The following is a 13,136-nucleotide window of genomic DNA, read 5'->3' on the forward strand; positions in this document are numbered from 1 at the left end:
TGGTTCTTGTTGCTGTCAAATCTGCCTTTTCTTTCTGCTCAGACAGTTCTTACCTTCCGTTTTGGGGAGAGATGAGGTGGGGTGGGCAGAGAAGGAGGGAGGTGGATGGAGGAAGAAAAACATTTTATTGCCTGCTTCTTTATGTAGCAGAGAGGACCAATAAGCTCTCATTTCTGTGTCAAGAAGCAAAGCTAAGGCAATGTATGTAATCATCACCTTGAATTTAAAGCACATACAGGCCTAGAAATGGCAGGTTGTATTAGGAGACAACGTTGATTTCATATATATTCATCTTAAAAAAAAACATGTTTAAGATGCTATATCCATAAATACTAATAAGGCTGTCTGATTCTAATTTTCAGGTGAGATTAGCATTTTATTGAGTATTTTATCTGTCAGATTCAATACTCAATGTACCATCCTCCAAGTCTTATTAGCATAATTGCTGTGCTTAAGCAACAATAAAAAATTCAGCAGTAAAATAGCAGTTAGTACAGGCAATTTGTTATCAAAAGCTTTTACTTAAGGACAGCTCCATCCTGCATTTATTAGAAAGTTAGGGTTATAATTTATTTTTATTTGGAAAAACGAAAGGGGAGGGGAACAATTTTGCTTTTATTGTTTTGGAAATAATAGAGAAATTAAAAAAACAAAACACTGCCTCTCTGGAAAATTGTTCGCATCCCTTCTTCCGTTGCGGAAAGCAGCCTGTGATCAGAATAGATGCCATTTGTGAGGCACATTGGCTCAGACAAAAGTCGCTCTCCGTGGCGTTGGAATAAATGGGTAGTAATGTCCATTTATGTTTGTACAAATGTTTCCAAAACACTTTCACATCTCTTTGTTGCTTAAGTCTCACACCGGTCCAGTGAGGGCGCCGTTTGGAGAATAGAAGACTGTGTGGGAAAGACATGTTCCAGAGGAGGCAGGTGAATGGCAGAGCTGAGGGACAAGATCTGGTCTTCCAGCCCCTGGGCCTGTGGCAGCATTGTGTCCCTTCACACCGTCACCCGAAAATCCTGGTGTGAGCACTATTTCTCCTGTCCTGTGGTGGATGGTTTTCATCCTAGCTCTTTTCCATAGATGCGTGCACGCACACACACACGTGCGCACACACATTAGTTTCCTCCTCAAATTTAATGATGTACTCTTGCAGCTGTTTTTCCTTTGATGTCCTGGTTGAAGTTATTCTGTCATATGAACTTTTTCTTAGTATTACATGTCCTCCATTTCTTGCACTTATGATCTCTCTCTCTCTCTCTCTCTCTCACTTTCATGACTGAGGAAAGTACTTGTGATTTCCATCTGTGAAGGACCTGGTGCAAAATGAATGATTTCATGAGGAATACAGCAGTCTTTAGATAAGACAGAGAGAAGCTTTTAAAATGTGGAGATGGGGAAACCACTTTCCTTCTTTATTTTTTGGGAAATGTATCAGAAATAAATAAGAACTTTAACTTGAGACTTTTTAGTGTGGATTAGACTTCAATTATGGGTAGTAATTTCCACATTGAATATAAAATTTTGGGTGAAAATGGACAACTGAAGCTCCCCAGTTTTCAGAGAAGTTATGTTAGCATCTTATATTTTCTTTCCATGGTAAATTTAGAGAAAGATCACATAATCATGAACTCTGAGCATCTCTAACGTGCAGGGTACTCTGCCGGCCCCTGTAGGGTTTAGCAACCAGATCAAACGGGGCTGTGAGACTCAAGGCGAGTTTAGACTCTTAGAAAGGATATTAATAAATGAATACCGTTTTTGGTTTTGAGCAGCTATTATATGACAGCAGTGCTAGTAACAATTTTTCGTAGAGTACGCCGTTTAATCTTAATGTTTCTCTCAATTAGTCATTGAATTAATTTTTATTGAGAACTTGCTATGTACCGGTCACTTTCACTGTTCTCCATGTATCTTCTAATTTATTTTTTATAAGAATCCTATGAGATGGTGGCAGGTACTATGATCATTGTTTTCACTGGTTAGGTGAGGAAACTGAAGCATAGAGAGGCTAAGTAACTTGTCTCAGTCACACAACTAATAAGTGATGGAACCTCTCTGGTCTTCCTGTCTCCCAAACACATGTTCTTTCTACTGCACCACTTGGCAAAAGCTGAATGAATAAATAGGTAGGTAGACAGTGTCCATGATGATTAGAAGACTGTGCAGTGTATCGATGTCAGAGCTGGTACAGAACCTGGGGGTTGACAAAGAGCACTAAACTTGAAATTGTACAGGGGTACAACCCTAGTGTGTTTCTTAGTGTTTATAAAAACCTGTTACATTATCTCCTAGAATCTCAGTACCTTCCTTTGAATTAGGGATAATACAATCTCTCTCCCATTGTCGTTGTGAGAATAAATTAGAAAATGTGTGTGAGAATCTCCAAAGGTGCCTGGTTCATGGTGGGTCTTCAGCCAGTGTCGAAAGTCCGCATGAACAGGAAGCGTTGTGTATTGGTTAGGAACAGCCACCAGAGCCAGACTGCCTGGGTTTAAATGTGCTCCACCACATAATATTGTATGACTTTGGGCAAACAGCCTCACTCTCTGTGAATTTTGTCATCTATAAAATGGACTTACTTCATGGGGTCATTGTAAGGGTTCAGTAATAAGTTAAAATGTAAGGGTTTAGAAATAAGTTAAAATGTATGTTTAGCATGGTTAACACTGCCTGACACAGCAGGCCCTATATACATGTGCTCTTATTATGACGAAGGTCAGGTAGAAAGTGAACAGTTTAGGACTGCCTTAGGACCCTGGCCTGTTCACTCAAGGACAGTGAACCAGTGGAGCCTGTGACACAGGAGTTGCATTTGCAGAGCCACCAGTGACCTTGAAAAGTTTTTGGCTTCTCCATCCTTGACCTTTGCTTATCTGTAGATGATAGTTCATAGAGTAAATTTCAGATGATAGTGTGCTTGGGGAGTGGGGTGTATTCACATCCTCGATAAGCTCATTCATGGAGCATTGCCATGTGGCTACTGAGGGTCATTTACTGGTCAAAGATGGTCTGTAAGGTGGAATATTTTCTGTGTCATTAGGTTCTATCTTCCCTTAGTCTGCATGTGCCTGGGTTCTGTCCTCAGAGCTGTCTCCCATTTTCCTCCTCTCTAAAAGGTGTTGATATACTGGGGCCACCTCTTCCTGGTACCATTTCTCCTGCACCAGAAGGAGGTGGGTGGGAATTTTGGCATGCCACTTTTTGAAAGGTGATATACTCTAACATATATTTCACACACTTTTAACATGTAAGAATATACTGAAAAAGACTTAATTTTAAAGTTGTGCTGCTGAGAGGATATTTCTAAGATAGAAGATTCTTCAGGATCTTGTGTTTTCTTAGACTTATGGTCCTAAACAATTACCTTTACAAATCTTGTATATATGAGTGTGTGTATGTGTGTGTGTGTGTGTGTGTGTGTGTGTGTGTGTGTGTGTAGTTTCCTGGAATTGGTAGTGTTGATTTTTGGGGTGTATCTTGGCTTATTCAGAATAGAAACAGAAAGGCAAAAATGTTTGTTCATGTCATTTAAAAATGTCTTAATAGGAAAGGACATTAAGGAAATACCTTACGTTGTGTATGGGGCTTTGTGGTTTTCAGAGAGCTACTTTGTGTGTGTGTGTGTGTGTGTGTGTGTGTGTGTGTATCTTATGGTGGCCCTATGAGGTAGGAAAGGTAGAGCTTATTATTTCCATTTTAGAGATGATGTAACAGTACTCAGAGATGAAGTGAGTTTTCTTAAAGCAGTGATGGATGCAAACCCAGAACTTTTAACTCTGAGGTACTTTCTGCTTCAGTACCCTGATTTGACTGTAATGAGGTCATTCTTACCAAACGTACTCAGGTTATACAGAGTAAAAATAAATCTAAAAAATGCTTACCTTTATTTTCCATTGGTTTAAAAGTTAACTGTGATTTATATTAACTTGTTTCTTCCCAAGTATAAACAGCAATGAATCTCTAAGACTTTCTGTTAAACCAGTATGTGTTTTCAAAAATCAAATGTCAAAGTATTTCCTCAAACTTGCTTTAATGAATAAGAGAGGTGAAGGTAAAATTCCTTCTGTGCGTGAGGTAATTAGGAAACAGGATGTATGAACTTGCTACAGGAATTTAAAGAACACTTGTATTGATGTACAAACTGGATATGTATATTACAGAGGGTTTCATGCTGGCAGAAATTTTAACAGAAAGAAGTTCTCCTTATGTGTGTCAATTGTTTTTGTCATGGAACCTGATCTGTTCCATGCGTTGGATCCATGGTGGTTATATACACTTACATTGCAAAAACCAGAAGCATGAGTTGGACTTTCAGTTCTGATTGCAAGGTGCCTTTACCTGGAAGCTTGGTGTGTCCTCAGGATATAGAACAGGGGAATGAAGATGCTCTTGAGCTCTCATGGCTAGGAGTCAATGCTATGCTTGCAGGGGGTGTGGGGTGGGCGTTGGGTGGGCAGGTGGGAAGGACTGAGTTCTCTTTGGCAAGTGTCTTTGAGTCCCTTAGACACATGGCACCACAGAAGCCCAGTGTTGTATTATTAGCCTATTGGAGCAGAGTATGGGTTAGCTTACATGTATTTTGGAAGCCTGTTTCTTTACTTCACACCACACGGTTTCTTAGGTGACTACTTCTGAGTGAATTGGCAGCTTCCTGACAGTGTCTTAAAAAGCCTGCTTTAGAAGGAGGCAGAAAGTGTTTGGGTTTGGACTGATGACTCCCTTGACTTTCCATCTTTGATGATTTCCGTTTTGGTCTATATTATCTGCTGATGTGGGTGCTGAAATTGGCCCTCATTCATGTCCCAGATACTGATGGGCTTGTATTAATATTTTTTCAGGGCATGCATAGCTATGAATTCTCTTATCTCCATGAATGTTTATGTTCCACCTATGTGTGTCTTATAATAATTAGCTCCCGTTCTACAAACAAGATCAGAAATGAAATCACTAGCATGGCAAATGAGATGTAAGAAGCAGAAGATCCCCTTCTCTGAATTTCTGTCACATGCTTAATTCTGTTTAATCTGCCATTGATTGACAAATCAGTGTCTATTGGTTTGGTCTCTTCTAGATTTTGAACTCCTGCAGGGAAGATATCATCTTTTATTAATCACCATGATGGTTTCTGGCACATAGTAGGTGCTTGTTACTAAGTAGTTGGATCATATCTTAAGAAGCTGAAAAAGGTGGTTTTCCTTGAGAGAGAGATGGTTGTGAGTGTTGCTCCTTCAGTGCATTCCTAGCTATGTTCGGCGGCACCTTGGGGGAAGTCAGAGATGCAAACACCGCAGCTCCTTCCTTAGGGAGCCACAGTCTAGCTTCATCGTGTCTGTGAGAGCAGATCGTAAACTGTGAAACAACATGCAGACGGATCATCCCAATGAGTTTTAACTTTAGATTGGCTTGGGCTGTGGGCTCTGCCGCCTCCTCCACACTTGAGAATTCCCCAACACAGCCTCACTTTCTTCACATGTGTAATGGGACAGTCATGAGTGCGATCACTGAGCAATTTATCTCCCAAGCTAAGTGCTAGATAATTTGCTATTCTTTGGTAGACAGGGATCTATTTTATTTTTGAAAGGTAGATTGCTGAATGGATAAGCAAAATGTAGTATATCACCCCTCAAAAGAATATTATTCAGCAATAAGGTACTGACATATGCTACTACATGAATGAATCTTGAAAACATGTAGGTGAAAGAACCAGTCACGAAAGATAGCATATTATATGATTCCATTTATAAGAAATGTCCTCAATAGGCAAATCCATATAGTCTATAGAGACAAAAGGTAGATTAGTGGTTGCTGGCAGGGGTGGGGAGAGGATGAGAGTGAATGCTAATGAGCATGGGTTTCTTTTTGGGGTACTGAGAATGTCCTTTAGTAGATTGTGACAATGTTTGCACAACTCTGTGAATATACTAAACACTGAATTGTAGACTTTCTATGGGTGAAGTGCATGGTGTGTAGATTATATCTCAATAAAGCTGGTAAAAAATGAGTAAATTGCCTTTCAATCTATAAACTCTGAAGGGTGGTGCTTTAGTAAATTAAATAGTGTATAGTGTCAAGTTTTAAATTCACCTTGGTTTGTTTTGGGTCAAAAAGTCATGGGCACCTAGCAATGATGACCACGCCTAAGGGAAAATTGACAGCATAAGAGCTGCCAAACTTGACAGAATCCCAGAGAGCAGTTTCCAGGCTCTTGGCCTCCTGTGGAAAGGTGCTGGCTCGGTTATTAGATAGCCATCCGCTGTAATCAGATGGCCATCCGCTGTGGCTAGTTGGTTGGTTAGTTAGTTGGTTGGTTGGCAGAGAAGCGGATGGCGGACTGTGGCTAGCAAGTGGGGTGGGTTGGTTGACAGAGAAGCGGACAGCAGGTTGCAGATTGTGTGGCTCCTGCTCCCTGTGGCTCCAGCCCAGCCACCAGAGAGACAATATAGTGGTATGGTCCCCCCATCCTTGGCTCCGTGGGTGTTCCTTTTTGGCCTCATCATGTCCTGCGTTCTTGTGTGGGGAGCGGGACCAGAGACCCCATATGACAATCTGTTTCTCCTCAACTTCATGCACATATTTTTAGGAGCTTTGAAATTTTATACTTCCAGAAATGTTGATTAGTGAGATACTCCATAAGAAATAACAGGGTACTGACAGCCCTTGATTGTATAAATAGGCGTTTGGGGTTGTGTTCCTGGTTTGCTTGTCAGTACAAGAGAAATGTGTGATTATGTTGAATGATGGTTAATTTTCTTATCCACCCATTTTAAAAATAAAGATGTACTGCTGCAAGACAGGTGCCCAGGGTAAAAAGGAGGCCTGCAGCTTTGATAACGAACAAGTTCTACTTAGGGTTTAGCTTTTGAGTCCTGGCTGACGAGGTTATCGCTGATGAGCTAGGGAGCTGTGGCTAGTGCCGCACAAAGGAGTTTTCATCTACTCTTGTGTTTGTCTGGACCTCTTTCCCCCTCCTTCAGGGTCATTGTCCCACCCTCTCTGACTAACTTATTGTGTCAACAGAGTTAAAAGAACAGACTAAAAGTGTAGAGGCTCAAGGGATGCTGCGCTCTCTAGCTTTGTACGTGAACAGTTCATACACAAACATTTCTCTTTGATTAAGTATCCGGTGAAACCAATTCACATGAACTCCAATTAAACTTTAATGAACAAGTGGGTGTATTAATATCAGCTGAGTAATGCAGGCAGCACGGATTCCAGTAAGTGACTCACTTCTCTGAGCTGCTCATTCCCCATGCACGGTTAGAGTTACTAGAAAGCTTCCAGCTATATTTGAGTGGATCTGGTCTGGGTCTTGTAATTCTAGCGATCCTCGGGGCTTGTTATTCATCTAGTGACACAACCACAGTTATCCAGTCCTCTGTTTTCAGAGCGAGCGTTGGGACTGGGAAAACGGGTCCACAGTGAGCAGTTAGGCCCTTCATGGAGAGATGCCCATGTGGACTTTTATTTTCTTTATCTTCCCTCCTCCCCTTTTTTTTAAGTGAGAATTCTTTTTCTCCTGACACCCAGAGGCAGTGTAGGTTAAGGTCAAGGCAGTGAAGGTGGAACCCTCAGTTTTGAACTAAACTTAGTCCCCCTGAATCTTACTTCCCATCACCATCTGCTGTTCTGCCTCAAGCCTACAAGCATCCCAGAGTTCCACGAGAGAGCGCAAGATCCTGGAGTAGTGAGCTTCTGTGAGCACAGCCCCTGTTTCTTCTAGAGAGAGATAATGGTGCCTACTTCCTAGGGAGGGTTAAACAAGAAAATGAAGAGAATGCTCCTAGTTTCTTGCCTGGCGCATAAGAAGCAAATGCTAGTGAACTTGTGCCAGTGGCGGGGGCTGGGGAGGAATGCCTGGAGATGAATGGGGCTCAGTCCTTGACAATGAAGGAACTTAGACTCTTCTAGAGATTTGACTTTAAAAATGTCTGTGTAATTACAGAGTGATAAAGACCAACAGCTTAGAAGAGAGAATGAACGGTGAGGATTCAGGGAATGGAGAGGTCCCCGAGGTTGGCTGCATCTGAGAAGGCGGGGTGATTTTACCCTGCGTGGAGGGGGGTGGTCAGGGTGGTGTGAATGAGGTAAGGGTTTGGGAAGGTAGTTTGAGGATGAAGAAAGGGTGTGAGTGAAGGCAGAGGCCCAGGTGTACCCAGGTGCAAGGTACATTCGGTGTGGTTAGAGTAGACAGTATGTCATATGTCGGGGCTTCAGGGACTAATTGAGACTGAACTTAGCCCCTGTCTTGTCCCCAAGTCTCAGTCCCAGCTCTGTTTGCTGTTCTGCCTACCATTCTTTTCTGTCCCTCTAGAAATCAGATGAAAGTTATGCAGTAAGGGGTCAGGCAGCTGGAGATAAAGACTAAGTGTAGAATGGGCTTTAGGTCTGTCAGCTCAGTGGGCCTCCTAACACAGCACTCCTGAATCCGTTACCCTCTTCCTTTCAGATAAGGCCTGCTTGTGACAACTTCCGCAGAGGGGACTGTGCCTGTCAAACGCCTAACTTTGAGCAGCAGGGAGTGTATGCTTCCATCTTTCAGGTAAATCCCAAGGTTGGGAACAAGGGCTGAGTTGCACATGCTTAGTTCCTTCTCCAAACTCAATAATTGGGTAACTCACTCCTCCTCCCCTGCAGACAAAGAGGGTGGTTGGAGAGCAACACTAAAAGGCAAAAAGCAAGGTAGAAGGGAAGTGTTCTGCCCCGACAGGAGGCTTACTTGCATTTCTCACCCAAATTCCAACAGAGTTCCTTTAGGGAAAAAACAAACACACACACAAAAATGGGATGCTGGAAGGTAAGAGGGTCCTATTGTGGAAGTGAGGGACAGTTTTCTGAGCAGAGAAGATGTAATTCAGTTTGTACTTCAGGCTGGTTCATCTACTTAGGAAACACCAATCTAAGGTCACAGGAAATAACTCCAACTGGAGGAAACAGGTCTTGTGTAATGCTGTCAGGGTCTGTGGTGCAAGAATCAACCCCCATTTCAGAAATAACAACCACCCTTCAGTGTTAAACTTTAGACATTACATGTGAATACCAGACTCTTTGTTTCCCCTCCAGAATTCTTTTTAGGGAATGCAGTGGGGTAAAGAAATACACAGGGTAAAGGCATGAATTCCACAATGATAGCATACGTGGGAGAGTCCCGTTGAACAGGTAAATTCTGTTTGTGGAATTTTGGATAAATCAGAAGGGATTCTTGCAAATCAGAAATTGAATAGATTGATGATACAAATTTGGAATTATATATTACTTATAGAAAACAAAGGGATGTATATTAGATTCAAAACATCTAATATACAGTAAGTCAGTAGTTTATTTAGCAATTAGAGGTAGGAATTTCACTCTTTAACAACTGCATAGGATATTATTTCATGTTATATACAACGGAGAACAGTTTGTTATTCCCATTTTAAAGACGAAGAAACAAATATAAAGATCATTATCCAAAGAAACTTGGTTTCAGCAGCCAGCTTAATCCTCTGTTTTATATTCGGGATTTCATTTTGAAGTGAAACAGGATTTGTTTATGCGTTTTCACAAGACAACTGAATTGGACTTGATTTTGACATTCAAAGGAATCAGGGAAGTGTAATTAGCTAAGCTCTCTATCTTGTTTTGGCTGAAGAGATTTGTCATAGAAATTTAGTAGCCATGATGGATTATACTTCTTTGATTTGGGGGCCTGTGACAAACTCCTTCCAATTCAGGGTTTCTCTGGAGCCTATTATTGTTTCAACAATATTGAAAACAATATGCAGAGGGTTTGCTCACCTACCTTCACTTACTGTCATCTTTTTCAAGATCATAAACTGAATATATTGTATACATTGATTAATCAGACTTCCCAAGGCGGAGACCTTTTGCAAACCCATCCCTGCAAACCCAAATCCTGCCCAAATGTCTGTTTACCTTACCCCAGGGCTCCAAAGAGAATAGTTCCTCCTTTCTGGAGACCTGTGAGAGATCACACTCCTGTTCTCTTGGGGGCAGCCTTCTGTTGCCTTGGGGACGCCTCTCTGTTACCCTAGTCATTCTCTGGCCCTCTTTTCTTCCCTGTGTCTACCATGTACACAGGTAACTTCCTGGCCTCTTGACCCTCTTGGAGTCACTAGCACAGGCACCTCATTGCTTTCCTTACCTTTGGTTCTCTTTGGTTCTCCAGTTTGATGATGGCGCCAGACAGCAATAGTTCTCATCTGACCTTGTGTGTCAGCTTCCGTCAGGGAAGCTTTACCAGAATTCAGATTTTCAGTCTGCATCCCTACATATTTTTGGTGTAGCTCTGGGCATTTGTATCTCAAAAATCTTTGTTAGGCAATTCTGATGGGCACCCCTGCTTAAAATCTACTGTTACCAGTTTACTTTTATGGTGTGCAGTGCTTACAGTAAAAGCTTTTTAAAAGATATTAAATCCAGTGGTTCCAGGATGAGAAAGATACACTCAGGGCATGAAAAGAGAGTGAGTAGGTTTCTAAAAGGGCGTGGTCTCAGCTGGAGAGGAAGCTGGACGATGCTACAAAGGAACAATAGCTCAGACCATCTGCTTCTTTTATACCCTGGCTCATTCCCATAATGAGTGTTTATTCTGCCCAGCAATACTTTTGTTGTTCCTACGTGTATGTGCTATGGGATCCGTTCTAGAAGTTCTCACAGGAGGAAAACTAAGGGCAGGAGTTCTTCCCTCAGCCCCAGTAAAGGTGTGGCCAGTTATGAGGCTCTGTCTTATTCTGTAGGTTCCAACCTTTCAACAAAGACTCAATTTCTCTTCTTGCCCCCAGACTCTAAGCGGGTCCATCCTTTTCCTATATATATTCCCCACATAATTAATCTGTCTTATACCTTTGGTAATGCACCATATTTTGTCAGAATCAGTTAATTCTTCAGTAAAAACTGCAGAACATACGGACTGTGGTGAGTGTGCTCACTGGCAGAGGTGAAAAGGGAGCCAGCGTGCCTTCCGTCGTCAGCATCCTCTCCCGGGGCTTTTTTGAGTCTACTATGTGGAGTGAGTGTTATGACTTTCCAGTCATCTCTTTCCTATTTTAAAACTGCAGAATTGATCTTACCACCTTCCTGGGGAGCATGCCGTCAGTAAATTCTAATGGAAAAACCTGTCTGATGAATGGGCAGGAAGACGGCTCAGCAGCACTGTTGAGTCATCCCAAGACCGGCTAGATTTGAGCTGAGGTGTTTCTTCGATGCTGACTCTGAACCTCCCTCAGTGTTCTGTCGTCTTAAGCAGCTTTCAAATCGTTGTCTCTAGTTTTCTTATCTAGGTCAGGCTGTGTCATTTTTCAAATTGTGCCTAGACATCCCCTGAATAGATTGGACGGACTGTTCGGATAATTGGCTTTATACGTTGATGAAAATAGTAACAGTAGGACATGTTCTTGAACAGTGTCTTCTTCTCCCACTGTGAGGCAAAGGGTTAAGGGGTCCAGGTAGGATTATGTGTGCAGGTTGTTGGTTGTTGTTGTTTGTTTTGTTTTAATAAGATGTGGGTACTTTGGGGAGGAAGGCAAGCAAAACACTTTTGAAGCCACTTTAGGAAAAAACAAAACAAAACAGCACTAAACAATAGAACTCTTTTCCTGAGATAAATGAATGGACAATGTAAAGAAGGCAATAGGGCACCAGGGATCCTTGAGTCAGGTCTCCTCTGTCCCATTTTGTTGTGTGAGCTTGACTGCGTGGCTCTCAGTGGGGATTCTTGAACTCATCTCTCTGAGTTGTTAAAATGGATCAGATGAGTTAACGGACGTGAAAATACTCTGTAAATGAAAAAAACAAACAAGCAAAAACTTCCTATTTTTTATCTTGGTGTCTTTCCCAAAACAAAATAAACCTTTCTTTTTCAATTATAAAACTTATATACATCCATTTTAGACAATTAAAATGCACAAAAATATGAAAAAGAAAATTAAAACATCTATAAACCATCATTCAGAGATAACCACTGTTGTATTTTACATATATAACTACTCTATTCTTTTTTTAAGGAGGTTATATTTTACATACCTAGTTTTACATTTTCTTTACGTAACATTATAAACATTTTCCCATGTCAGTAAACAGTCTTCAAAAATATATATTTTAATCACTGCATAATGTTGCATTGTGTGAGTGATATATTTGCATCTATTGTGATATATTTAACCATTGTTTCCATTATTAAGTGCTGACCACAAAGGGAACACAAGGCAGGGGCACTTGGCATTGTTTTTGCATTAGAGGAATTTGATGTTTTATTTCATTCTGAATTAATATGTATTGGACTGGAGTTTAGCAGTACTTTTAGGTAAGGTAAAATTAAACCTGTAGAATTGTTAATTTAGAGAAAATTCTGACTGTGAAAAATCTATTAGTCCAGAGTTATCTTAATTAACATAACGGTAGTTAGAGAAACATTGAAAAATAGTATGTGTAGTCTCATGAATGTACTGCATTAGATGAGTTGCCTTATGCCTTCTGGAAGGCTTTTCATTTTCTCTTTATTAGGAGGATGCGGTAAATTTGTTTTGCACAAAGGGTCTTTTCCATTGCTGGGCATATACATAAAACTATAGTTACCTCATTTTTGGATATGATGACATAATGAGAGACCTTTGGGTATTTTTTTAAATGGAGATTTAAGGAGCAGTAGGCTAGGAGAGGGAATTGTGCTAGTATTTCGGTCCTGAGATTGATCTTTCTGTCATAGATTTATCTCTTCGCCTCTCTTTATGCATTTCAATGTGTCTACTTAGCATCTTGTCATCTGCCTTTGCCTGAGATCCATTTCTCTTTTTGTCCATACTGCAACCTATCTGTCCTTCTACGTACCCATCCGATCACCCTTCTAGTCTTCCATCCTCTGGCCATTCATCCATCCTCTGGCCATTCTTGCCTACCCCTTTCATCAGTCTCTCTCCATCTCCCTATGTCATCCATATATCTATTCACCTATCCATATCTACCTGTAAAGGGAATGGAGACTATTTTGATGGGAGCATATTTGTTTCTTTGTTGGATTTTATAAAGGGATCATAGGGGCCAAGGGACCACAGAACCAGAAAGTGAAACTGACTGGAGCTTGACCATTTTTGTTTCGCTTCGAAATCAGGAGGGATGTTTAGAACTGACCTGATTAT

General features: G+C 41.1%; 1 protein-coding gene across 19 annotated transcripts in view; it reads left to right on the top strand.

Moving 5' to 3' along the window:
- The window catches only part of LPP (LIM domain containing preferred translocation partner in lipoma), a 650,163-nt gene that overhangs the window by 121,790 nt on the left and 515,237 nt on the right, over positions 1-13,136 (top strand). For 10 of the 19 annotated variants that reach the window (XM_019752112.2, XM_019752115.2, XM_074329302.1 and 7 more), the window contains one exon: positions 8,450-8,542. The exons of the other annotated variants lie outside the window; for them this stretch is intronic. The gene's annotated coding sequence lies outside the window, so the exon portion shown is untranslated. The remainder of the gene's footprint in view (positions 1-8,449; positions 8,543-13,136) is intronic. 19 annotated transcript variants of the gene reach the window in all.

This window comes from Rhinolophus sinicus, linkage group LG01, assembly GCF_036562045.2.
Source record: "Rhinolophus sinicus isolate RSC01 linkage group LG01, ASM3656204v1, whole genome shotgun sequence".
NCBI classification, from domain to species: domain Eukaryota; kingdom Metazoa; phylum Chordata; class Mammalia; order Chiroptera; family Rhinolophidae; genus Rhinolophus; species Rhinolophus sinicus.